Raw genomic sequence first — 27,817 nt, 5'->3', positions numbered from 1 at the left:
TTTCTTTTACTTGAACCACACCCGGCACAGCTCCTGCAGCTCCCCTCTGAAAGTATTTGGGTGGCTGCATCGTGTGCGATAGTTTCAATGATAATGGGGGTATTTATTTAGTCATGCAATGTTTGACAGCTACCTGTATGTATGTATGTATGTATGTATGTATATATATGTATGTGCTGATTTTCCCAACGGATTCAATTATGGTTTTGCTAATTTCCCAAATCCGCAAAACCATAATTGAATCCATTTAGGATATAAAATTTGGAAATACAATTGGGGCAACAGAAACAGCCCCAAACTAAGGGAAATTAGCAAAACCATAATTGAATCCGCTGGGAAATCAGCACAACCACAATTGAATCCGTTCAGGATATAAAAATTGGAAATACAATTGGGGCAACAGAAACAGCCCCCAACTAAACTCTAAAACAAAAAAACAGAGGCAACATTGAACTTAACTTGAAGAGTACAAGTGAACCAAACTAATTATTTTGAATGTTTCTATATTATCTACTTTGAAGACAAACCAACACCGAATTAATTCTGGAACTACAAGTGAATCAACTTTAATAATTTATTTGAAAGACTAAAAACTATTCACTTTGAAGTCAAATAGCAAAAGTATCATTTTGAATCAACTCTCTAAACAAAAAAACCAACTCTCAGACATTTGGCAACAAAACAGACCAAAACAAGATTTTTTTTTTCCCCCGAGTAAGCAAAACAAATTGTTAATATAGAATCCCAGTGAGGCAACTGGAATTTCTAACTATTGGACATCCTTAACAACTATTACATCATTTGTCCCAGTGCAGTAACTGGGTCTTAAAGAAGTAATGCATATGTGATTGCACAGGGATTCAATAAGTAATTAATAAACAAATTGTACCACAACGCAACTGACTACATGAGTCTTTATTCATTCTTTCTTTAATGGTTAAAGCGCCAACCGGGGCTAAAATTTTACTTCTCAAGTCTTCATCTTCCTGACCAGTCACAGGATCAAGCCCAGGTGGCAGCTAACCAGTCAACCTATATTTCAATAATTCTAAACTATACAAGGTTGGGAAAGCGCTTAGCAGTTGTAGACTGGACATTATTATTCTGGACACATTATTGTTCAAATGTGAATTTTACACATTCAAAGGACAAAAAGTAATTTCCAAACTCAAAAACGCTGCTAAAACTTGCGATCACTAGTTTTCTTAGAGATGTGTTTTTTTTTTTAAAAAAACAGGTTTTTTTTTCCTGAGCACCACACCAATACAATTTGTGTACTCCTTGCTTTGTGTTTTATCACAGGTTATATTCATAAAGATGTTAAATGCTTCCATTGTGCTGACAGCAGTTATTAGGAAATTAAACTGGGTTCATGGGTGCCAAACGGAGGCAGAAATACCCCAACTCCTCCCTTGGCCATTTCATAGCACTTCCTTTTATTTTATAAGTAATTGCGAAAAGCCTTCTTGCTTAACAAGTTTTGCATAATTTATTTTTGTTTTTATTGGTTTGGTTAAGTCTCAGCAATGGTCTTGTCAACCTGCTGAGCTACCCTGGGAGCCATCTACTGTAGAGCAAGTCTATGCATCCCATGATATACTAAAATCACTGCATTACCAACAGTACATTGGTTGTACCGCTGCCATAGAAGTGATTTATAGTGGAATTAATGTATATCATCCTGCTGTGGGTGCCAGGCCTTCGCCTGCATGTGGCACCATATGTTGCAGAGAAGCCAGGGGCACTTGTATCTGGCATGGCAGCCACGGCAGTCTGCTGCTACGTCCGCGCCGTCACCTAACTGCAGTATAAGCTACATGGCTATTACTTGAGGTTTCCGAAAAGTTGGCTCGGTGAGTTAAGAACTACTGTGTCATATTCTATGTAAGGTATGTAGATTAATGATTTTACAACTCCAGCAGGCTGGACTTCCCAACTGTTAAGGGTAACCTATAACAAGCTGATGCTCTTTCTCTCGCTCACTCTATTATTTTTTTTGTTGTCTCTGTGACTGAGTACGAGTCATGTTTTCAGGTATGTGCTCTTGACTGCTCTCTCTACCAGGTAGGGAACCTTGGAGATTTCCTGGTTGGACCCTGCACCCTAAGTCCCTTTTGTGTGCGGGGGAGGATGTGTGCCGACTGGCAGAATGTAGTGCGCACATATTGGTACGGTCAATCTGGTATGTTTATAATATTTTTTTTATTGTACTTTTTCAATTGCAGGAACACAAATTGGCTTAATCATCCCATCTGGGACAGCAAAGTCCCCAGCAGCAATGGCACCATAAAAAATCCTGGCATCTGTATTAGGACTTTCCGACGGTAAGAATGTCTTTTTTTAAAACTACTGTATTTTGATGTGGGTGATGGTGGGGTAATTTTAAAGGTATAGTAGGAGTCACAATCGGGGATTTCAAACCTATTTTTGAGGCTGTTCTTTCGCATGTCCAGTTTGGGGCGGTACTGAAAGTTCACGTCTCATGTGGGATTTGCATTTACAGTGCACTGTATACTCTCTCCTGGTTTCCGAGCGTTACGTCCTGCTTACTAGCTGATGCCAAACACCCAAGAGCTGGTTTTAACCCCTGCTCATTTTTGAAGTCTCAGGTAGACCCATGTATCCTTGACTAACTGTTTTGATTGCAGCAGCATCGCTCCAAGCGTCGGTGTGACAACCTAACCATTTGTGTCCCAGCAAGAAAAATCCAGTGAAGCACTTCACCCAGTCACACATGCAAGTAAGCATTTCTTCTCCCTATGTAATATTGGTTGAGTAGAAGTGCTGAAGGTTTATATCCGCCCTGTGCAATGTGCATCCAGGTGTGATTTTTTTTGCCGCCCTGTGGCCTAGTCCAGGACCACACTTCAACAAAAATTCGGGCTAGAACTTCACGATCTGAACAGGGAGTCTTCTGAGACTTTTATCAGTGTGGTGTTTTTTTAAATCCAAGCAGCATTTCTGACCCATTTCTGCTGAGTATGTTTTTCCCCCCAAGCCTTTTCACGTGGTTCGTTTTAAATCTTATGTGGTGTTTGTCAATTTCAATCTTTTAAAGCATTTTTAATTTTTGAAAACTTGAAATGGTTTAAAAAAAATCATACTTGTGAAACCCCTGTCACACATGACTTCGTGCAGGGGCTGACGGGCGCTGTGAGACCCAGCAGAGTCGCAACAGGAGGCAGAGGTGTGTTTTGGACTGTGTGTGTGCATGTGGGTAAGATGCATGTGTTGGAGAGGGAAATTAAGGGTTCGGGGGTCCCCCCTGATTGACGAGTTAATGAGTGGGTGGGGAAGGAGGGGGGCAGTATGTGAATTCTGCACTCTAAAGTCAATACAAAAACGGCTGGGAAAAAATCTCTTTTTTTTGTGTTCGGGCTTTAAAATTTTAGAAATTTCTTTTTTGCGTTTTGGGTTCACATGGATCGCAGTTGCTGACAAGTTAAGCTGCAGTGTGTGGTTTGTGGCGCTACATTAGCAAGCCTGATGCACTTAAGGCGCATTTGGAAACAAAACCTTAGCGAAAAAGACCAGGGATTTGTTTGTACGGCAGCTACAAGGCAAACACAAGCAAAAGACACTGTTAAAACGTACCTGCAAATGCTTTGGAAGCTTCTTACCACATTATCTGGGAGGGAAAAAAGCCCTTTACAGATGCTGAGAGTAATTCTGCCAACAATTCTCACTGTCAACCAGGTAATGCTTAGTGACGGTGCAGCAGAGAAATGCAAAAGTATCTTTGTCTGACGCCACAATTTTCCTCCGCATCACTGACCTGTCCTTTTCTATCAGTACAGAATTGATATCGTGCTTGAAATATTGGAGAAATATTTTGTAAACCAATTCAGGGCAGAGCAACTGCATCTATAGTAACTGACATTGTTAACTACTTCCTAAGTTCCCAATACCTAAAGTGGGAGGCGTGTGTTGGTATTTGCTTGGATGGTGCTCCTTCAATGTTTGGTGCTAGAACTGGGTTGAAAGCAAAAGTGTTGATAATAGCTCCACATATGTTGTGGACACACGCACTGCGTGATCCCCGGGAAGCTTTGCCTGTGCGCAATATGGGGAATGGACTCTCAGAGGTGCTGACTTCTTTTGTAAAGATTGTACATTTTATTAAGATGCACTGCACAAGAGCCCATCTGTTTGCCACATTATGTGCAGAAATGGGAGCTGAACACGATGCTTTGTTTTACACGGAGGTCCGGTTGCTCTCCAGGGGGAAAGGTTAAAATTGTGTTTAGGAACTCTGGAACATAGTGAGACACTTTCTCCTGGGTTTAGACCAGACGAAAGAAGAGCCTCTGTGTGATTCACACTGGCTTGTACTGTTGGCTTACTATGGCAACCTTTTTGAAAAGCTACATTTTCTAAACCTCTCCCTGCAAGGCACAGAAAAGAAACAACATCATTGGCTATGAACGCAAAAATGTCAGCATTCAAGAAGAAGTTGGAGCTTTGGAGGAGGAGGGTTAATGTCTGCATTCCGATGCGTTTCATTATTAGCATATGCTCTTTAGGAGGTGGAGTATGATCTTTTCATGTGTTGCTGAACTAATGGGAAACCATCTCAGAACCACTCTCAAAAGTACTTTCCGGAGGACAGTTGTAGCATCAATGACTGAGTGGTTCAGCCTTTCCTATCGGACGTAGGGGCCCGCCCCCTCCCAATACACCTCCAGGAGGAACTAATGGAACTTCAAAGTGACCGCCTACTGGAGAGTCAATTAAAAAAATAGACCTTGGGTGGATTTTGGCAAAATGCAATTTCCTCCTTTATCCAAATGCAGTCAATGTTTCAGCACCTCGTACCTTTGCAAGATTGGATTTTCAACTTTTGCAGCCCTAAAGACCAAATATCGGTCAAAGCTGGAAGAAAACATGTGGTTGGCTATTGCAATAATTGAACCCAATAGCGATGGCTGGCTGCTGAATGGCAGGCCCACCCTTCACACTAGCTCTCCAGTATGCCACTGTCCAACTTGCAAGTGACTGCATTGATAGTAATCAAGTTTTTGTACTTAAGTATGTGCTACGTTACTGTAGGAAATAAATATCCAACGCTACGTTTAGTCGCGTCCCTTGTAGCAAAAAATTCTGAATGCTGCTTTTACAAATATTTGCCCTCTAATTAATTTGAGTTATTGAAAGCAATGATTTTGAAAAATGTTGTTTGGCACCATTCTACACCAGATAAACATTTTGGAGTCCATGTGGCTAGAGGGGCCCAAGCCCAGTACCTTTTTCTTAGGGAGGGCTTGGGGGTCAAACAAGTTTGAAGACAACTGCCTGTAGCGTGACTATCTTGTTATCAAGAAATATTTATTTTTAAAAGGCAAAAAACCTAATTGCTATCTTGCTGGCACCACTATATGTTAACATATATTTTGATTGCTAGTTTGGATGAGCACTTATCCTCCCTGGTCCCTAGAGTACAGTGCATGTGTGGTCTTAAATGGCAGAAGCTTAATGTACTAAACAAACCTTTGCAAAATCCCTGGTTGCTTTAAAGTCATCTATTATACACATGCTTGCTGTGCCCTTGTGTGCGACGTTGCTATGTGTCCGGTACGGTGCATATACAACTCGTACACATGACCGCACCTTCAGTGGGTAGGAGCGAAATCATTCCGGTGTTTTACTGTGAAGGAAAGAGTTCCACGGACCCAGCGATACTCAAGATTTGACTCTTGTCGTCTGCTTAAGAACATTGCAGTGTCGCATAGCCCCTGTGAGAATGTGTCTCTTGTATATATAGAGGGCACAATGCTTGTAATTTTCAATAAGTTGCCCAGACAGCTGCATGCCAGTGCACAGACACCCGCTGGCATAGATTTCCCTTGTGTGGAGACTATTGATATGTGGCTTGTGGGAAGCGTGTGTGACTTTTGCAGCATCTTTAATATTGCTTAATTCTGAAGCAGGGTGCCAAGTGGCAACGTTTTGTTTGGCTAGCATGAAGGCTGGCTAAGTTGTGAAGTGTGTGGCAGACTGTTTGAGCTGCTGTTTGGTACAGGGTGTGTGCTGCACACACCGCCAGGTGTAATCTCAGGCTGGGGATGGTTGAAACGCCCTGATGAATGAGTTCTTTGATTCCTGCATTCCTCCTTCTGGTGGCACAGGGTGCTTTGGGCTTAGATTTGCTGTTGTGATTCTGTGCACAAAGAATGGTTGCAGATATTGGTCATCCAAGCTCTCATGAAGAAGGGAGAGAAAAAGACTCCTCTAACCAACAGTGGACAGATGCCCCCATCTATTTATTTCTCTTAACAATGCTTGCAACCTGATCATTGCTTTCACTTAAGCCATTGAACACCAGCCAACTAAAAAAAAAGTGGCATCCATTAATTGTCCAGCAACTGAATTTGCATTAAAGGAGAGTCTCAACGCCCCCCGCTTCAAAATGGGGAAGATTGTTGAGATTTGTGTAATGTGAAAAGTGTACAGGGCAGGTACTCTGAAGTTCAAGGTCAAAGCACCCCTAAAGAGGTTCTGTAAAGCTGACCCCCATAAAAAGCGAACTGTCTGGCATTTAAAGACTCATTTTATATTGTAATGCTTTTGAATATAATTTTTTTCACTGCTGGAAGTTACGGATGCTATACCCATACCCGCGAGGCAGAGCTTTTTACACCATTTATTTTAAAGGGCACATAGATGGCTTGGTCACCCCCGTTTTCCATTGCCTTTTCGGATCACAGTAGGGCTAGTTGTGCCAGCCTTTATGGCAGGGGACCGTGTTCTAATTCCCCTCATGACTCGTGCTCTACTCCATCTATGTTTTAGTTTGTTCAACACTTTGGGGAAATCGCTACATGATTTAATGTATACAAATGTAAGTTTCAGGCACTCTGGACTACTGCATGTTCTAGTTATACTTATGTCACATTCTCTATATAGGTTGACTAGGTTCCAGGAGGGATTTTATTGCCCCTTCAATGCCTTTTCTTTGTTTTTTTCAAACCACTTGACCTCAGCAGTTAATTGAAGATAGTTTGCCTGTAAACTTGTTCTTGCTAGGGATAGTGATCCCTGTCATTAATTTTGAAAATATATTTTTTGATCATTGTTTATGATGATCTGGGGTGAATGCTTTTTATGGTTTTTCTTTTTATCTAATGATGGGACCAGTTCATTCTCATAAGATGATGTTGAGCTATTTTCTTGCTTGTCAGGATTTTTCAGCAGCCTTGTGTATCGGGACTGGCGCGGTAGTGGGAGTTTTCTGACCTGGACGTGAAAGGAGTGCTGTGAACAGTTTTGCTCTTTGAAAGTGGGAGGTCACTTTATTCCCTTAACCCCTTAACCCCTTAAGAGTCAAGGGCGAGGTATCTTGTCCTTGGGATTACCTCCCTTTTGCCAAGGACGAGATACCTTGTCCTTGGCACCTAAGGGGTAAATGAAACAGAAAACGTTAGAAGGCATTGAATGGCGAAATGGCGAAATACCAACATCACGAAAAAATGCCTTGGCGCTGGGGGCGGGGGGAGAGAACCCATGGCAGTTAAAGGTTAAGGCAGTGGTCTTCAAGCCTTTTTATGCTGAGCCTCCCCCTCCCGAGGAAAATAATTTCTGCCCCCCCCCCGCCACAAATTCTTATATTTTCTATTAAAAAGTCACCATAATCCTTCAAGCCTCCCACCAACTGGCATCCTTTGGGCCCCCTAGTTTGAAGGCCGCTGCCATAAGACGCCCTAGCTGTTTGGCATACAGACGCCCCGTTTACGTGGGTGGGGCGACTCCTTCCCAGTTCCACACAATGACTGTTATACGGATCAGGCTGATTGCTTTCAAACCGTTGCCAAGTAGGGGATACATGCTCCTACTGGCTGCCCCTCTCTGGCTTTAATCCTGTTGCTGCTCCAATGCGCCCACAATGTTCCACACAAATAGTCCATGCCTTCCTCAGATAGGTGCACCCGACCCTCTATGTGATAGGTTATCTACATGTATCCAGCCGTGGTGCATGTGTGAGAAACCATGCCTCTGCAAAGTTTACCCATGGCTTGGGTTACTTTTTTGCAGGATTTTTCCACTGCTATGAGCCCTGCACTAGTTCAGCTGTAGTGCATAATTTATTGCACATTGGCAATGCTTATGGGGTCGGGGGTACTTCTGACCCTTCTGGAGGATAATGCCTGGATCATATTAGCAAAGGCCTTCCTGCTAAGGTGTAATATTTACTTTTTGTTCCCCCAGTAAATATCACTTTGGTCATGGGTTCTGTCACTGCATAGCCTCCTATTTCCTGTACATGTTTCTGTCTGCCAGGTGGGGCTCTGTATGGTTGATATTTACATTTAAGAAACTGAAACATCTGTCTTTTAAAGGACACACACAAAATGACTGCAGCATTTTAGGTACAAGAGCTCTGCAGTTAAGAACGTTTGCCTCTCCAGAACACACACCTCTAAATTTGCAAACAGATGCAACTAGTTAAAGCCACAATGGGTGGAAGTCTTGGAGGAAGTTAACCAAGCACCAAGAGACGCTTCACTCATAAATCGGGACACATCAGGCAGGAACATCCATAGCAACCCCACTATAAATTAATGGTTTTGGGTACAGACCTGGTTCACAAATACTTGGCACATACTAAATTTACATATTTTATTTCTTCTTTTAGACAATAACTCAAATCGTCATGGCACTCTTTGATTCAGACAATTCTCTGTGCATTTGAAAGGATGGGGAATTTGAGCCTTTGCAATTCCTGGTGAAGTTAATTGGAAATTGCTGATAGAGGGTGTCGATGAAAGTAGAAGAGAAATACGTGAAGTAAAGGATTTCAAGGAGTCATGCTTTTCTAGTTAGGTAAGCAATGTATTTTTATTTTCTTTGTTTTGTTCATCTTTTTGATGTTTGGGGGAGGAGGGTACGTACATCTGACATCCCTATATGAAGTTGTTCCCCTTTTTCACACATACAGATGAATGCTACACAATGCCCACCTCATTTACAGCATCTCTTTCCTCTAGAGTAACTACAGATGGTCTACTGATTTCTCTTATGTTATTGGCAAAGCGCTATGGTTTGAACGCCCTCGGGGACCGTAGTCCAGGTCAGAGTATGTGTGCAGCTAGGACAGAGAATGGATTGCTATTGGCGAATCGCACTCTACCTCCATAAAGTTAGGTGTACAGTCTTTTAGAATGACAGTAAAACAATATCATCAGGGTATTCATCTTTAGGCAAATTTATTCCCCTAAAGTCAGCCAACACATGTTTTGACCTTAGCCGTCTTCAAGGCCTTGAAATTGAACACTTGGTATGGTGACTAGGTTTGGAAGTTGATTGTGAAAATATCTTGAAACAATTTTCTGATAGTACTCGATGATTAAACGGTTGAGTCCCGAGAGACCTGTCAATGGCTGGCGCGTTGTGCTAAAACTCTTCAGTAGTGCTTGGACATCTTGGATTGGTTCCCCAAATCGAAATTCCTAAACTATCTTTTTTGATTTTTTTACCTGTCAAGGGTTTTGACCCATGTTGAATTATTAGGCGACAACAAAACTGAATCAATAGACTGGGTAGATGTGGGGATGAGCTGTCGCCGCCCATCATTCTATCCCAGAACAAAACTAAATCAATAGATTGGGTAGATGTGGGGATTGAGCTGTTGCCGCCCATCATTCTATCCCAGAACCAGGAGGACCGCGCAGTTTCGCGCACATCAAAATGGTCGCCTAACCTGCCACCCACCAGTGCAAGCGTGATGGACCGGAAGCACCAGGGGTGCCAAAGGAAAAATAGCAGTGCCTGTTAGATCAAAAGCGACTTGAAATCACTGCTGTTTCTCTGAAGTGCAAGCTCAAAATGTCCATTTCAATTTGTTCAAAATCTGTTTTTAATTGATGTCAACAAGTTGCTAAAATCAGGGGCACAAGACCACTCTAAAGATTCAACCTTTCTGAGGGGGGTTCCACATCACCACTCTACTGTAAGGATGCCCATCAAAACAATGGCAGCAAGGATAAGAGCTGTCAAGCAAAATCCTCCTGTCAAATTCAAGACAACTCCTAAAAAAAGGGGTGCAGTACCAGCCTTGGACACAAGCCGGCACCAGCGGTCTAAACTCTGACAGTAGAACTGTACTTCAGGAGTTGCCAGCCTCCTGAGACAGCTGGAAACCTCAAAGCCTTTTTGGTTAATTGAAAATTTAAACACCTGCTGTTCCCTGAAGAAAGGTTGATTCAATTAACATTGCAAGAGGCTGGGAAAACCTTCTCACCTCAGAACTACACACAAGAAGCCAGGAGATCACATGGACATGCTAACCAAATGCAGAGTGGCCCCCTGGCCTGCTGACCACAGCCGACACAATCGACTCTTTCAATTGTATGGAGTATGCTGATTTGAGTGTTGACTGTAAACCGAGCTCTGCCTGGAAGAAGAGACATGTGATCCCTGACTCCCCCAGTTCCAAGGGGCGGGCCAGACACTTTTTGTGAATTGAATTGAAGGCAAATATATGTTTTATAAAAACACTGATAACTAATTGTAACCAGATGACAGAAATGTACAACTTTGGGAATCTTTAAATTGACACATTCATTCCCAGTTCAAAACTAGGCTGGTCGCTCTGTGATGTTCTGAGCCAAAACCCCGCTAATTATTAATACTACAGACACTGTGTTTATGCTAGAGACCTAGTAAATTACTGGAATATGGGTAGAAAGGCGGTGTACATGTGTGCCATTTTTGGTAAACGTCCGATATTGGTAAATCAACTAAAAATGAAAATAAGTTGTCATTTTTGACTGCAGAAGATCAGAGTTGAACAAGAATGTACCTTAAGTAATCTGTAATATGTACATGTAATGTCAAACAACTGTGTATCTGGGAAATATGTGTATGTCATGATCTCTGCTTCCAAAAGGTCAGGGTTTTCCCAACTCCCTTGGAAGCAGATCCATAACCCAGGTTCCGAGTGCCAACCAGTCCCAATTGGGACCTTTTGGACCCAGTCCTGGCGCCAGTGGCACCAGGCTCATAAATATGCCCAGTCCCAGCGCTGGAAGCGCCGGGCTCATAATGCTTGGGTGGACTTACCTGCAGCAGACCATGCTGCTTACTTGCCTGCCAGTTGAGCCTCTGATCCTCTTCTGTTTGGAACTACTTTTCCTGTTGGGTGGGGCAGGAGCCACTCCCTAGATTCAGAACACTGGAACTCTTCTGGAAAGCAGGAACTCTTTTCTTACCTAGGCGTGGCTGTGGAAGGAGATACCTAAGCACTACAGGAGGCTATTTAAACCACACCCGATGGATGAATCTTGCTTTGCGTTATTCTGCATCCTCTGCAGCAGAACGCTCATCGTGTCTTCTGCATCTGATCCTGGGCCTAAGGAAAAAGGCTTACCATCCTGAATCCAGTCTTCAGCAACACCTATAAAGTCAAGAAAGAACAGGTTAGCATTACGGTCTTCAGTGACAGCTCTTCACTTACCTGGTCCATCGGCTGTCACCAACGCCTCGCGCTGCATTCCGGCATCTGAAAGACAAAGGCTTACCTACTCTTCGTGCGCTCCGGAGGTCTTCACATTGCATTCCGGCATCTGAAAGACAAAAGCTTACCAACTCTTCGCACGCTCCGGAGGCCTTCGGCGCTGCATCCCGCATCTGAAAGACAAAACAAGGTGCGTTTAAAGACATTGGGGAACTTTAATACTCACGTGCCATTACTGTCACGACTCGCTCCCTTCGCTCCCGTTCCCACCACTTGGGGGCATGATTTGGGGTTTATTCCCTACTGGACCTTTCTTCCGAACCTTATGCTACAGTGCTGTGATGAATTGGGAGCGCTAAATCCCTATTTTCCAAGCTACTTCCCTTCCGGATCCATTCCAGGTTTTTGGCAGCCAGCATGCTTCTTTAACCAAATGACTATGCTTCCCAGAATGCCTGGCCCACTGCTCCACCTCCACCCTTGCAGGACAAGGTTGGGTGGAGGATAGGCAACACCTGTGGCTGCAGGTGCAGCAATCAGCACACCTGAGGCGTGTGCTCGTTAAGCAGCTTTAAAAGCCTCAGTCTTACTTCAGTCCAGCGCTGGTCATCGTTTGCAGTGTTCCTGTTGTGACTAGTCCAGTGTTCCTTGTTCCTTGCCTTTGCACCTAGTTCCTAGTTCCTGTTTCCTTGTTCCTCCGCCCTGAATCTCGGATTCATGCGCTAATTGATTTCTGCTCCCTTCATTCCCTTTTTGTCTTCCTCTGTTTGCAGGCAGCATTTCTCAGTGCTTTCCCCTTTTAGATGCAGCCCAGTTTGTCTGTGTTCTATATTTCTTTGACTCTGTCCTTTGCTGCGGTAAACCCGTATGCCTTAGCCTTCCTCTTAGATTAGCTTCCTGTCTTTTCCTTTGAGGGGTAGGGAGAAGTTTGCATTGGTTATTTCGTTTTTCCCTGCTCCTGATCCTTACTTTCTATTGGGATCCATTCCATGTTTTCCATTGCACTTCTGCATTTATTTCCCATTTGATTATTAGGTGTGGTGTGCGGTTGTAGCTAGCTCCTGTGTGAATGCTTATGTTTTCCTCACTAATTTGTAATCACTATTCCAACTTAGGTATTTAGTTTTCCTCCCATTGCTGTTATAGCCTTGCTGGGTCCCAGTTTCTTCAACAGGATTCGTGGGCTAGCTGACATTCAAGAGGTTTATCTCGTCCTCGTGAGTACTGTTCTTTAGTTCCCTTATTTAATACCATCAAGAGTGTTAGTTCACAGATCCTGTCATTGCTTGCCCTCCACGTGGGTTTAGCGCTGTCAGTACCTGTAACAGCAATTGGGGGTAAGGCGCTTGCCGACTTTCCTCGCGGTCAGGTGCTTACCCCACATCCCTTTTCATATATTGGTTTTGTTGTCACACTCTATTTACACTCCTGGGTTCTAGCATACATGAGTCGTTGTTCCTGTGTGCACGTAGTTTAATTCGAAGCTAATCACTGTGTTATTTAGTGCACATTTCCCTTGCCATATTCGCTGCCTTTGTACTCGCCTGACTAATCCTGACAGAATGACCAGCCCAAAATTCCCATTGAATATGGCAAGTTTAAGAAAGAAAGGCAGCAAGGCCTCTAACAAGTTTGTACAGAAAGCTTCCCCTACATTTACCTGTGACAATCAAATCACTAGTCCTGACTTAAATGAACTCCTTGTCACGAATGGGCATTTACGTGCAAAGTATTTTTCCCATAGGATGGCACATCCTACATTGCCTGATCCTAGTTCTGTCCTTTGTTTTGATCCAGATTCTATGTCAGCGCAAGCCTTAGCCGCAGAAAACAACACACTGTTAGACTTATTATACAAGAGTACCTCTGTTGTTGAACCCCATGATTCCAGTTGTGCTTCACCTCAGATAGAACAGTTTCATGGTACAAACATAAAGAATGGAGGGGTTCCTTGCATAACTTCTGTTTTCTACCCTCAGTCTAAAGCATACTCCTTTGCACAAGTACATACTGTAGTCCCTAATGCCAAGAGGTCTAATGTCAGTAGTTTGCTTAAGGGAAACACAGACCAAGTTATTAAGAGAAAGTATAAATCTCAGAACCTGAAAGCAGTAGAGGACAATGCACAATCGGTGCACATCCAGATTGCTAGTGCAGGATCCAGCCCTGATGCCACTATGCCTCCCCCTGTGCCTACTGATAGTGATGTACAGTTAATGCAGGGCATGCTAAGAGCTAAGCTTGAGGAGTTAAGACAAGAATTCATTTCTTTACAAGAGGAGAATAAAACCTTGCACTCTTTACTGAATACACCTCAGACTTTATCCGTTGATGTTGATGAAGTGAACACTGTTCAGCCCCTGAGTGCAGAGACTTTGGTAAACCATGATGTTTGTCAATATGTTAGATCTATTGGGAGTGAAAGTCTTTCTTCTAGCACAGCGCTTAATCTGGGCACAGTTTCTAACAATTGTTCTGCTGTTTGTCAGGGATTGCAGTTAGCTGAAGATTTACAAGCCACTCCTTTACCTAAAATTTCCTGTGTAGCCGTTTGTCATAATTCTGAGCTAGCACACATGCAAGCTTCTGATTTCCAAACACAATCCACAATGATGGCATACACAGATTCAGTCACTACAGTAGGCTTAGGCCCAGCTCTTATTGATACAGCTGCTGAGACTGAAGTAGATGTTCAAGCTGATGTGGAAAACGATGTTACCTCTGGGTGCACTCTTCCTTCTGCCAATTCTGATCAATACGAACAGTCAGAGACAGTACAGATTTCATGTTCTGATGGACTCATTCCACAGTATACAGAACCAAAAAACCGGCAGGCGATTCCTGAACTGTTGATTGTTAATCTGCCTCTTTCAGAAGCTAAAACAGAGGAATGGACAATTGACGAAATCCTGATTAACAGAGACTTTACTATGGTGATTCCACTGGTTGAATTTGACTTCTACAAAGAAAGAGACTCTGTGTCACCCACTAAAGAAAGGGACTGCAAGGGTACAGCTCAGTCTTTGGTTACTGGTGCCAAGGAGTCTACTGCCCTAAAGGTGCCCTCCATTCCTGAGCCACCAATGTGTCTGTCAACTTCTGAGACTTCTGTCTGTCCTCCTACAACCATTGACTCTTCTATGATCCAATCCACAGCCCTGCAGTCATCTTTGGCACACGTGTCTTCAACCAATGAACCGCTGCCATGTCTGCCATTTACTCAAGAGCCAGTCCCAAAGACCTGGACATGTTTGTATCCAGCAACCGAGATTGCTTCAGCTTGCATGCCTTCAGCCTCAAGGTTTCCTCTGGCCTGCCTGTCTTCAGCTACAGTGACTCATCCTGCAGATCATCCTTCAGCTTTAGAGCCTCCGGTAGTCCATCAAAAGTGCATGTCTTCAGTCACGGAGTATACAGAGTATTTGCCTTCAGTTCATGAGACGCCTGTATCCTGCTTAGCCTCGCTGCCAATATCAGAGGTATACCTGTCTACACCATCAGATCCTGCTGCATTTTCTTCTGCTCCAGCGATTCCTCCTGAATCCCAACCATTTACTGTCGATGAACGTCTAGCTTGCTTTCTTTTGCTTCAGGAGGAGCACCAGAAAGCCTGCCTTTTCCACAAGACGATTCTCCCAACTGCTTCACTTTAGCATCAGAGCCTCCTAAAAATGCAGCATCAGAGTTTGAGACTTTTGCCAGCTCCCGCTTCAGAGTCATCAAGCTGGACCAAGTGGTGAGTCAGAACCACTCACCTGGGTGTGCTCAGGGGGTGGTGCAGACCGGCGTATTACCTACAGGACTTGTGCAACAGAATTCCACCAAGAATCACCAGTTGGGTGCTAGTAGCCAAAGGAAGGGAATGACTGCTGCAGTTCAAAATGTGTCTGTTATTGCTCCTTCTGCGAGTGTGCCTGAAATACCAAGTACTGCGTCTATCACTCCTATCAGTATGCCAAACGTCCCTGCTGTTGTATCCCACGTGCAACAAGGTGGTTACACTACTGTCACCAGGAGTACCAGCCTTGTACAACCCATTGGACTTTCAGGTCTCCAAGGCGTAGAGCATGTGCAGTCAAACCTTAGTCACTTTCAACCACAAATTTTTTCCCAGATGGATGACAGAAGAAAATCTGAACCTCTACCTCAGCCGCCACCTTCTCTAATGGCTGAACATAAACCTTTCCTGAAGCCAGCAATTTCCTCACCTCCCGCATGTCCACTCTCGGCAGAAAGGCTAACAGGGCTTCTACCATTGTCTAAGGCATGTTGCACCAGCCTGCCTCCCTCCTCAAAGACTTATAAGGGTCCACTCCCAGTGACTGAGCTTCCTGGACCTTCCAACTCTGCTTCAGGTCCTGCAAGTCCTTCATGCCTTTCTTCGAACCATGAGTCTCTTCCTCACCAGAAGCCACCGTTTCCATCAGTCCCACCTCCAAAGACAAAGCGCTCCTATCATGGAAGTCCATCTGCCTTTGCCCACAGGCCACCATTTCCATCAGTGCCACCTCCAAAGAAAAAGCACTCCCATCATGGAAAGAAGATGTCTCGTGCGGGTGGCGGGCACCCGAAGACGGCCGTAGGAGGGGGTATACTGTCACGACTCGCTCCCTTCGCTCCCGTTCCCACCACTTGGGGGCATGATTTGGGGTTTATTCCCTACTGGACCTTTCTTCCGAACCTTATGCTACAGTGCTGTGATGAATTGGGAGCGCTAAATCCCTATTTTCCAAGCTACTTCCCTTCCGGATCCATTCCAGGTTTTTGGCAGCCAGCATGCTTCTTTAACCAAATGACTATGCTTCCCAGAATGCCTGGCCCACTGCTCCACCTCCACCCTTGCAGGACAAGGTTGGGTGGAGGATAGGCAACACCTGTGGCTGCAGGTGCAGCAATCAGCACACCTGAGGCGTGTGCTCGTTAAGCAGCTTTAAAAGCCTCAGTCTGTCTTCAGTCCAGCGCTGGTCATCGTTTGCAGTGTTCCTGTTGTGACTAGTCCCGTGTTCCTTGTTCCTTGCCTTTGCACCTAGTTCCTAGTTCCTGTTTCCTTGTTCCTCCGCCCTGAATCTCGGATTCATGCGCTAATTGATTTCTGCTCCCTTCATTCCCTTTTTGTCTTCCTCTGTTTGCAGGCAGCATTTCTCAGTGCTTTCCCCTTTTAGATGCAGCCCAGTTTGTCTGTGTTCTATATTTCTTTGACTCTGTCCTTTGCTGCGGTAAACCCGTATGCCTTAGCCTTCCTCTTAGATTAGCTTCCTGTCTTTTCCTTTGAGGGGTAGGGAGAAGTTTGCATTGGTTATTTCGTTTTTCCCTGCTCCTGATCCTTACTTTCTATTGGGATCCATTCCATGTTTTCCATTGCACTTCTGCATTTATTTCCCATTTGATTATTAGGTGTGGTGTGCGGTTGTAGCTAGCTCCTGTGTGAATGCTTATGTTTTCCTCACTAATTTGTAATCACTATTCCAATTTAGGTATTTAGTTTTCCTCCCATTGCTGTTATAGCCTTGCTGGGTCCCAGTTTCTTCAACAGGATTCGTGGGCTAGCTGACATTCAAGAGGTTTATCTCGTCCTCGTGAGTACTGTTCTTTAGTTCCCTTATTTAATACCATCAAGAGTGTTAGTTCACAGATCCTGTCATTGCTTGCCCTCCACGTGGGTTTAGCGCTGTCAGTACCTGTAACAGCAATTGGGGGTAAGGCGCTTGCCGACTTTCCTCGCGGTCAGGTGCTTACCCCACATCCCTTTTCATATATTGGTTTTGTTGTCACACTCTATTTACACTCCTGGGTTCTAGCATACATGAGTCGTTGTTCCTGTGTGCACGTAGTTTAATTCGAAGCTAATCACTGTGTTATTTAGTGCACATTTCCCTTGCCATATTCGCTGCCTTTGTACTCGCCTGACTAATCCTGACAATTACTCCTTTCCACATCTAACCCAGTGGGTATTCCGGCACCCTGCAGCCGCTCCGAACTTGTACCTGCAAAATAAAAAGACAGTTAGAGCGCATCGTGAAGCAGGCAACAAGCGCTTACTTACGTGCTTCCAGGCGCTTCTATTCATCACACGGGCTCCATCTTCAACTCACTTCAGCCCGTCATCCGCCATCGCCGAAACCCTGCAAAACAAGAAACATCATTACTAAAGACTTTAAAGACATTAGAATTACTCGAAACTTACCGTTCGTGCAGTAAACGACGGACAGCAGTCCTCTGAAGTCAAGAGGCCTGCTCCCCTTATCCAGTGAAGAAACTGGTTACAGCACCCTGCCCCGAGGCAGATGGAGAGCACGGCGTTCACTTACCTAAGGTGAGAGCGTTAACCTTTGGGGTTCTACAGGAGAAGAGAAAGGGAAGAAGAGAGAGACATTCAATAACCCAGTTCCTTAATCCCATATTTTCTATCTGCAGACATCTTACCCTTCGAGTCAGACATTCAGTGCACAGAGGTCCAGCCCAAAGAGCCAGCCGTGTGTTACACATCACCTTTGAAGATACGGTATACGCCCAGTCAAGACCGGCGCCTCTACGGGAATCAGGTGAGCGTTACAGTGTAGCTATGAAAAATTATTTCTAAGGTAAAAGCAAAGGGGCGTTTCTTCAATAGATCGTAAAGGGCTGCCATCACTCTGACACACTATCCTTTCTCAAATCAGGGACCAAAGAATCCTTTGGCCTATCAAATCTTGAGCGGGTTGGGCATGCAGAATTAGCCGACCCACCCATTTTCAAAACACATAAAAAGAGCCACTGGAAGCCAGACAGGGACATACAATTTCCATTTCCTTGCGGAGCACGCTGACAGACGACTTCACATCCAGAGATCCAGACTTCAAATCCAGCAATCTCCAGAGACCAGAGAGACCCAGAAGGCAGAATTATCCAGAGAGACCAGATTGCTGAGAGCTGACCCAAATCGCTGTGCGCAGAACCAGTACCCAGTGGCGAGAGAACCGCAGCCAATCCTGACCCGATCCGTGACAAAGTCGCATTCCTGTCCAAATATAGTGTGAGTACTCAGCCAGGATTGTGTAAAAACCCAATCTCTTAATTTAAAATAATCTAATTCAAACTATTTTGACCTATTAGAACTGCATCATCAGAAATCGTGTCCATCCTGTTGATTCAAAACCTTCCAAAGCGCATCTGTCATTCTGAAACTGTAATTTCAATTCTGAAAATATACCTCCACTAAATCGTCCGTATCTCTTGAACCATTGGTGCTAGAAGCTAAGATTCTGGGCTTTCCAACGAACTCAGAACCGACTTTCTATTCATTATACTTTTCCCGTAATCGGGCTCGACGCACTCGGAAAAATTGCCGCGATTTGGCTCAATTTCTTCACTTGTCAAAATAGCAGCGTCTTGCTTTCCTTTGCTGAAATTAGTTTGCCACCTGATAATCATTCATAGAGCATTGCTAAAGTGATCCTGAACTAATACAAAGTAGCTATCACCCACCCTGAACCTCTAGAGGGAATTAAAATCATTTTAGCATATTTTTCACTTCATTGCATACCACATTTAAAGGATTTTGCCTGTGTTTAAAATCATACCTGTTTTCCTCTAAGCTCGCTGGGGGGGAACTGGAACTTTGTATTGCATTTGTGTATATTCCTGAGAATTGTGGGTGTTACTTCCATCTCCTTACATTGCATGGGGGGGGGGTGAATTGTCAAAGAAAAAGTGATCACATTATCTTTTGCTGAAATCATATCAAGTTTATTTCTGTACTGCCTTTTATTCATCTTTGCATCTCCTTGAAACCATAAAGCATTCTCTGATACCTTATTCCCCTGTTCCTAGTCATAAGTCACCAGAACTGTGCTATTGTAGGATTACCTATTGCTGATTACTGCTCATCTTCACAAGTGTGATATCAATTATTAATTTATTATAAAAGTGCGATATACATATATATTGTTTAATTCTCAAATAAACCTTTTAAATTTGCAAAACAAACTTACTTCTTGGCTCAGTGGGGTAAGGGGGATTCTTAGAGAGGGCTGTTATATAAGGGTTGTCATCCAGAGTACACAAACTGGACATAAAAATATATAATTAAGGGCTTCCCTTGAGCAATCCCAGACAAGGCACTGACTTAGTGGGACTGCTTGATTGGAGTCTTTAACATACCTTAGATGCAATCCTGAAAATGTAGTCCACGGGTTGGGGAACTAATCTAGCATGTCCAAGGTAGAGCGCGATTCGCAAATACCAATCCGTTTTCTGTCCTATTCATTCAAGGTCTTTATGCGTAGACCTTGTGGAATTGGTCACGCAGCATGGCACTTTTTATGAATTATAGTGATCACAGCGCATTCTCAAGGGTATGTACCCATACACTCTTTTATGTGTGCAGCTACACTGAGTTGTGGGTAACTGCATGGGGAGGGAGGGAAAGCGCCAGGGAGAGCAAGAATAAGCAAAACACCTAGGGTGGCGGATATGGTCGCGCTTAAGGGGAGTCACCCCAGTGTACAGCTCAGGTAAAATGTTTGTTGTATTGGTAGTCACATTATGAAGTTTCAACTCGCCTTTTTCATACCTGCAGCCAAGAAACAGTATTAAGACAGGAAACATTTGATGAAAAAACGAAAAGCTATAATTGAGGCTTTAAAAAGAAAAGTAGAGGAGAAAAAGCAGCTACTGGTGGACTCTGGAAAATGATGCAGTGAAAAAAACAAGAGAATTATATTGTAAAAGCTGATGGGTGAAAACTGACTATTCCAAAATGTATTAATGGCTGTTCACAAAAGCTGGAAAACCTTTTTGGCAGGGATGGCTAGTGTTCTTCATTCCTCCTACATTCCTTCCTCAGAACCTGCCTCTTACTTCACCTGGACAATTGATAGACAAACATTAAATCGGCAGATGTCTGTGTAATGTTGCGATTCCCAGAGATGTAGCTGTGCAACAACTGCAAAATATTGGACTATAAAGTAACCCGTCAATTGTCTGCTACAAATGTTTTGTCGGACACATCTAATTTGACAAGCTCAACTCTATCACCACGTCTTCTTAACAGTGTGTTCTTGTTACAGTCATACCTGTTTGGATCATGAAGTGACACCTACACGGTACGACACACCTGTGCAATCTTACAGATTACGGTTTAAAAAAAATAATGGAATTGGAACATCCCCACAACCGAGTTTGGTTGCTACGTCAGCCATTGCTACTAATCTACAATGTAATTGTAGCTCACGTGCTGCTATGTGAAACTGAAGATGCAAGTGCTCCTGTGTGTAGAACTATTATAGTTGATCTGGTGAATTTGTAGGTTGGTGCCAACTTGTAAATGGTACATGTTTTTGTGCTATTGGATTTCTGTTGAGGGTAAGTTAATATTTTCTTGGGTGTGGTGAAAGGTCAAACTAATTGCTAGCTGCTCATAGTGATATTGGGTGAAGTGATCGGCAGTCTTGTCATGCAGGTAGACCTTTAACGGATTCTGTTTAGATCGCTGAAAGTGTTTATTTTAGTGCAGTGATTTGTAATTGTGGGAGTTTTATTGGGTGTGATGCCATGTTAGTTAGATGTGAGATATGAAATGAGGGAGTTTAGAGGTTGGCTTGTGACATTGTGGGGTGGATTTGTAGTTTTGTACACTTAATCAGCAAACCTTAGTTAATGACATTTTGAGTGCTCTAGCAAAGATGGCAAGTAACGGCTGCAAATTCCATGTTTTCCAGTACACTATCCAGAAGTATAACCCTATAGTAATACCACCCATCTTACACACAAGGAATCAAAACCCTTTTCCTAAATTGTTTGAATGCAACAGCCTCCTGAAGTTGTCTGCAATAATCGTTCACAATTTCAAACCCATCCTAAAGTTGTCACAGGGTCATCTGGAGTAATCCCCACCTATCCTGAAGTTGTCATGGGGTCATCCTGGAGTAATCCCCCCTCCCCCCCATCCCTGAAGTTGTCATCGGGGTCATCCTGGAGTAATACAAGATCATCACTGGAAGTAATCAGAACTCCTCTTGGAGTAGTTTCTGTGATAACTCTAGAGTCATCTCATTTGAATATTTCAGCCTATACACATACTTAATGATGGTTTCGGATGATCTCCCTGACCTAGCCATGGATGACTCTAGGATGGAGTCACCTGATGACTCAAGAATGATTCCAGGAAGATCTTCCTTTTTGACTTGGGCATACTTTCCCGGCTTGGTTCGCAACTGGCCCACTTGCTCAACCCCTTAGACTTGCTTGGTGCCCTCGTCTCTTGTTATATAAAGTAGACGACACGTTACGTTGGCTTTCCGTGCCGAATGGTACACTGTGTCATCCCACGTAAGCAGAATATGTCCGTTCTGGTTTTAACTCTGCAATGTGGGTAGTCTCGGATTCCCACCACCCTCGCCAATATAAAGCCAGGAATACAAATTGAAAACAATAATTGGATCGGCGGCTCTTGTCTGGAATGGGACAGACTGAAATGTTTTCAAGATACTACACCGCAGTATCCAACTTCGGTCTATGGTCACTGCCCTGAGAAACAAAAGGCAGGAGAGCATGCTCAATCATTACCTATTGGATGCTCACCTACGCGAAAATAAAAGCTGGTTGATGAAGTCTGGCTGTTTCTGCAGATAAAATAATTAATCGCCCGCCCCTCCCAAAAAGAAAGCATAAAACGCTGCTGTGTGGGCAATAAAAGAAGGTCGCGATTTTGCTCGCTCTTTCAGCCGCTAAAACTCCAGTCCCCACAAGCTGCCCTGCATTCGGGATAGTATTGCCTTCCCACCCGGCTCAGACAAGGCGGTGCGCGCCCTTTGCTACTCGCCCAGAGATATATCATCTGCGTACTTCCCCCGAGACACTCAAGAAGGATGCCGTACACTGTTTTTCAGGTAGTTACATTTCCATGTCCTCTACAGTCCGATTTAATAGTAGCGAGCACTACTTCATGTTAGCATAACAATCAACGGCAACTACAGCATGTGACTAGCACGTCTAGTTATGTCAGGTACATCCTTCCTGGATAGGGGCAGGGCCACGGACGGTTCTGACCCGAGTTATGTACTAGAGGACGGTAGATCATAGCCTCCAGAGGCGTTTCTCTAACAATGAGCAAGCAGAGGCTCAGCAGCTTAGTGGCAGCAGCAGTTGATCGGCAGTGAAGTACTAGATGCACGGTGAGTACAGCCGCTCTGCGGGAAGTCCGTTCAACAGCATTTGAAGCCATTCCAAGCTGCTAGCAGATGGTGACTGGCTGGCAGTATAGAGGAAATGTTGCTATTTTCTCCCAACTGTACCTACCATTTCCATAAAAACGAAACATTACCTTATTATGTACAATAGCCAAAACCAAGAACACGTAGTAACAGCTATTATTGCAACGCTTAGAAGTGGGAGGAATCCGACCTAAATAACTAGCTCAAAACAAATACTATCGGACCTCTACCAATAACAGGTTGTGGGCTTCGATATATGGAGAATCACTCCCTGGCCCCTGTTGTGCCTAGCGTTGCAAACACGAACGGAAGGGTGGCCCCTGACCTCCTGGTCGTTTTTTAAATATTGTAATATTGGTTGTATCAAACAACCTTATACAATCACATACATCACACAATCGGACAAAATGCAATACAACACAGTGCACACTTGAAAACCTACTCTTCATAAAAACATTCAGCTTTAAGTCTATCTAATACAATTTCAAATCTATTCAACACATGCATAATCTAATTTAAAATTGCATACCAATTCATCAAGTAATGTAAAATACAATAAAAAATTCTGCACATAATCAACATTACAACATTAGACTTCAAAACAATTAATTCTGTTCCTTTCTCAATCCAAAGTGCAATGCAAGTTTACAAGTTTACCTAATAACACCCAATGATGATAAAAACTATTTACCAAACCTAAACATCATGGCATTCCGTCTTTACCATCTTAATTGGAGGAGCCCTGTGGTATGAAGCAATTTAATTACTGTGCAAGTTAGCCCTGTTTCCTACCCACTACTCAATCGGCTGGAACATTTCCTCACATTCAAATACCTGATGCCATGAACATATTTTGACCACAACTGCTCTGTTAGGCCTCCCATTCCATCAGAATATGAAATCTTGTCTTGAGTACACCTATCCTATTGCAAGATCCACAATCTCGGGAGATTTCGTTCCGGCAAGCTCGTTTTTGGCTTACTTCCCCAGTTTGTAGTAAATCTAATGTACTGTGACCTCCAATAGGTATTAGGGAACCTTTTTAGATATAATGCCCCAGTGCCCCTTCTCCTATCAATCACCACAGGATTTGTATACAATTTGAGGGAATTCACTTTCTATCATACACACCACAGCTCACATTTTTGCATTAACCAGTTGATCTTATAAGGTCCACCCTCTGCATCATACATTCCTCTAGGAAAACTTCCACTTCACTCTTTAGTTTAATGTGTGGCACAAACATAGAAGTGGACACAGCCAATGCCAAGTCCTCATACAGGGAACCAACTGGCAGAAACAAGAGATTGTGATACAATATTAGCACCTTCCAAATCAGATGACACTTAATTGAGGTCAAGCCCAGTTCAAACCTCAGAGAGCTAATTGGAAGACAGTCTGGGCACTTCAGAGACGTAAGCCACACGCCGGCTTCAACTATATCCTAGGAGACAAGGTTGAGGTGTGCCGTAATTATGAGGCGCTGGGATTAACAAAAATTCCAAACCAGAACAAAATCCAGTAAGTGAAACCTTAAAAAATAATTGGAGAAGGGTTGCAGCACGTATGAGGGACTGGCAGCTACCTCAAAACTGCTGGTTAATTGGAAAAGTAGACTCAACAGTGTCCCCTCTAAGTCGTTGCGTAGCCCTAGTTGAGGTAAAAGGAGCACATTTGAACTGTGTTTATAACAGATAAACAAGCACAGTGTAACAAGTAATTGAATCCAATAAGTTCATCAGCCAAAATGCTAGTTAGAACAAATTTTATGGATAAGTGCATAAAACAGAACTGCCGACACGTGTTTCGACCCTGAACAACGGGTGTTTTTCAAGGCAAAACTGTAACAGTAAGAAACACATGTATGTATATAGTGATATTACATAATATCATGAAGTCATGTTAAAAGAAGATAATTGTGAATTTAATTTGTATGGAATACAAAATTAATCAGAGAGAGGAAGGAATGGAGGACCAGTACCCATCGGAAAAAAGCAAAACAAAATGCAAATAAGCATTGTCATAATGATACACATATGATACACATAGAATCAAAACAGTGATTGTGATCAAAATTGTACGTAAATAAAATAGATAGATTAGATTTGTTACCATGAGTAGTAGAACATTCATTGGTCAGAATCCCAGATGGAAGATCCATATAATTGAAACCATAGATGGAAAACAAAAAATACGAAAGACAAAATGAGCCAAGTCCCTTTTGAACAATCATGTAGTGCATTGAAACCCTAATTGTGCCAAAAATTGTTGCACCGTGCATGTTACATATATCGTGTCTCTGATGCAAGGAGGAGGAGTGTTGAGCCAGGATCCAAACAGTTCATCCCTTAAACACCTAATAGACTGCCATATAGTGAACAAGGAATCATTGTTTTGTGACTGCCCCATGCCACCCAGTAGTGATGAGGGTGCATTGATTGGTAAATAAAAGCAAAACATATATATTACCGTATGCGGATCAATCTAAATTTAAATGCACAACAGCATGGCTAGTTGTTTTGCCACTGTCCTGGGTTGTAAACATAAAATATGTTCTGCTATCTAATACCGAAAAGCATGAAGTGCAATATACCAAATAATTACACTGCCATTTGAATAGACACCCTTACCAGTTTACATTTAATAATACGACCGCTTTCCAGCATGGCTTGTTGTCGTGCTACTGTCCTTGTTTGTAAACATAGAATACGTTTCTGCCACCGAAAGCTAAAGCCTCAGTTAGACTTTATACATTGCCGGTTCCTATTATATGAGAAAATTAAGATTTTTGAAAGACTATGGAAGTAATAATCTCTTTAAAAAGAAAGTATATGATAATTGGACATATCGCGTAAAAAAAGAAAAAAACCTGTAGACCATGTGTTCGCCTATTTACAGTAATCCGGCTTCTATTTTAAGAAGTTCCATGATCCACTTTAATCAGCGACTTCGGACTGATGTGTGGTAAACTCCACCGTTTGTACTTTGACAAATTCGGTGGGATGACTGCCAGTATTTATTAAATGCAATACAACTTACAAATTGTTGTGATATTCCCCTAGGTAACTGCATAATGTATAGCAGTTGAACTTTCTACAAGGATTGTTTTCAGACAAGCCGTTCCCAACGCTGGATTGTATTCTGAGTTTGGTTTGATTTAAGATCAATTACTGTGCGTAGCTATTTGTCTACCCTTCTTTTTCTCTTCTTCACTTTTGGTTTTTGAGTTGTCAAATTTTCTTAGAGTAATTTTTGTAATTTTAGAAAGTTATTTGAATGATATCTATGAATTTTTATGAACAAATGTGTAATAAAAATATGTATTTTTGTATCTATTTTGTGAAGTTGCAATGACTATATATTCACATAAATTTAAAATTATGGTATGCCTCCACTGTTTGGCGGTTCCGTCTGCTAGTCCTTAAGGAACCTTGGGGAATAATTAAGAGGTGACAGGATCTTTTTTTGCTTAAGATTATTGTGTTGAAAGGGGCTCCATCCTATCCTTGTTTTTTTTAAAAAAAGAAACCTAGTCCTTATCAGCATATAGATGAAATACAGTGAAAACATATATATAGTGAACCTTCCACATTCAAAACAAAGAAACAAGCATTTGCTATCATAGGTACATTTTTCAGTTGTCTGATGATTTCTTTACATATACAGCCTTGTCTTTTTAAACAAGGTTACAGTGAAACAATAAAGACTTAAAAAAGGGATGTTCTCTGCCAAGTTGACACAGTAGTGTTTTAGGCCTATTGCATTTTGGGTAGCTCCAGTCTAATGACCTTCATCGGGATGTGAATTGTGCTGAAGGTTCCTCGCTGCCTGTGGTATGTCTCTACAACAAATGAAAATAATGTATTTGCGTGCTCTGTTGTTGGGACAAGGAATAAATAAGCTCTATGAGTAGCTAAAGGTCCAATCTTTAGACCGGATTGGAAAAAACTCACTACCTGTGGTGTAAGCACGTTTCACGGGAAGTTGATGCCACCAAACAGGTGATGTTTCGAAAAGCACAGTCAAAGTTCATGTGCAAGGATGTGGAACAATGAATGTGCGCCTGTGAATAGATGCACATGGCAGGTCAGTAATGGAGACTGCCATGATTCAGTCAGTGATTTAAATGCGTCCTCTGCAAGGTTAAAGCCTCTTTAATGGGATGGCTTCTGGAGCCACGTTTTTGCAGTCAATAAAGTGTGGCTAGCCTATGGAGAAAAGAAAACGCGAGATTGACTGTGTTCTCACCTCCGTTTAAGTAAACCTATACTGAAAGCCACCGGGTTGACATGTAGCAGCCAATCATACAAATTACTAAGAGTGTCTATGGGAGATCTTACTTCTGTGTGACTGAAAAACTGAGTCCAGTTGTGTGGCGCCACTGTGTCCGTGTGGGTATCCGCACCGGAATGTGGATTGACTTACTATTGCTTTGGCGTCAGTTGCTATGGTAACCACCCGCTGCAATCCTCAGTGCAGGGAGGCAGGACCGAAAAAAGGCCTGCCATCTTGGAAGGGATTAGTGATGTCCTAACGTAGTGGAGTGAACAGTTCTGGCCATATCTCTGGCCAATTGTCGATTGGAATATATAGAAATAAATGAATGCCGATATGTTTCAATATCTTTGTCATGCATTGCTAGGACTTCACTGCTGATGTGGACCGTTGCGTCCCTAAAGGTGTACACAGTAGCCATATTTGGTTCCTAATTGAAGTACAAGAGAGTGCTGTACCACAGATAAAGTTGGCCTAATTTCTGTGGTATGTGTGCCAGTATTTGGAACGTAGCTAAATGTGATCTCAAGATTGTGAATCGCTAAATGTGCACGTGCATGAGCCTATTTGACACTGGGTGCACCACAGTAATGAGTTGTATATGACCATTGTCTGGATGCATGTTTCCTTAAAGCTTTGGAGCTCAGCTGAATAAGGGACATTGGAATACTTTAGTGTCTGCTAAAGGAAAGCAAACAAGAGTAAGAATGGGCATCTGTGGTACTAGATTCAAGATGCAGGTGGCATACATGGTATAAAATACATATAGTGAAACTCATGATACTTCTAGTTCAAAACGGAGCCCATATTATATATTGAGTAGCCCATTCCACTCAATTGCCACATTGAAGCCATGACGAACACTGTCCAATTTGTAGAGCCATCTCGGCTCAAGATCTTT

At 42.9% G+C, this 27,817-nt stretch overlaps 1 protein-coding gene across 2 annotated transcripts in view; it reads left to right on the top strand.

Moving 5' to 3' along the window:
- RNFT2 (ring finger protein, transmembrane 2) overlaps positions 1-27,817 on the top strand; it is a 594,232-nt gene that overhangs the window by 47,417 nt on the left and 518,998 nt on the right. The window contains exons 2-4 of one of the 2 annotated variants that reach the window (XM_069619215.1): positions 2,226-2,324; positions 2,652-2,740; positions 8,630-8,817. The gene's annotated coding sequence lies outside the window, so the exon portion shown is untranslated. The remainder of the gene's footprint in view (positions 1-2,225; positions 2,325-2,651; positions 2,741-8,629; positions 8,818-27,817) is intronic. The other variant, XM_069619214.1, reaches the window with a different exon arrangement.

Source organism: Ambystoma mexicanum, chromosome 10 (genome assembly GCF_040938575.1).
Source record: "Ambystoma mexicanum isolate Mex_15411 chromosome 10, UKY_AmexF1_1, whole genome shotgun sequence".
NCBI classification, from domain to species: domain Eukaryota; kingdom Metazoa; phylum Chordata; class Amphibia; order Caudata; family Ambystomatidae; genus Ambystoma; species Ambystoma mexicanum.
This window is presented reverse-complemented; position numbering and strand designations above follow the sequence as displayed.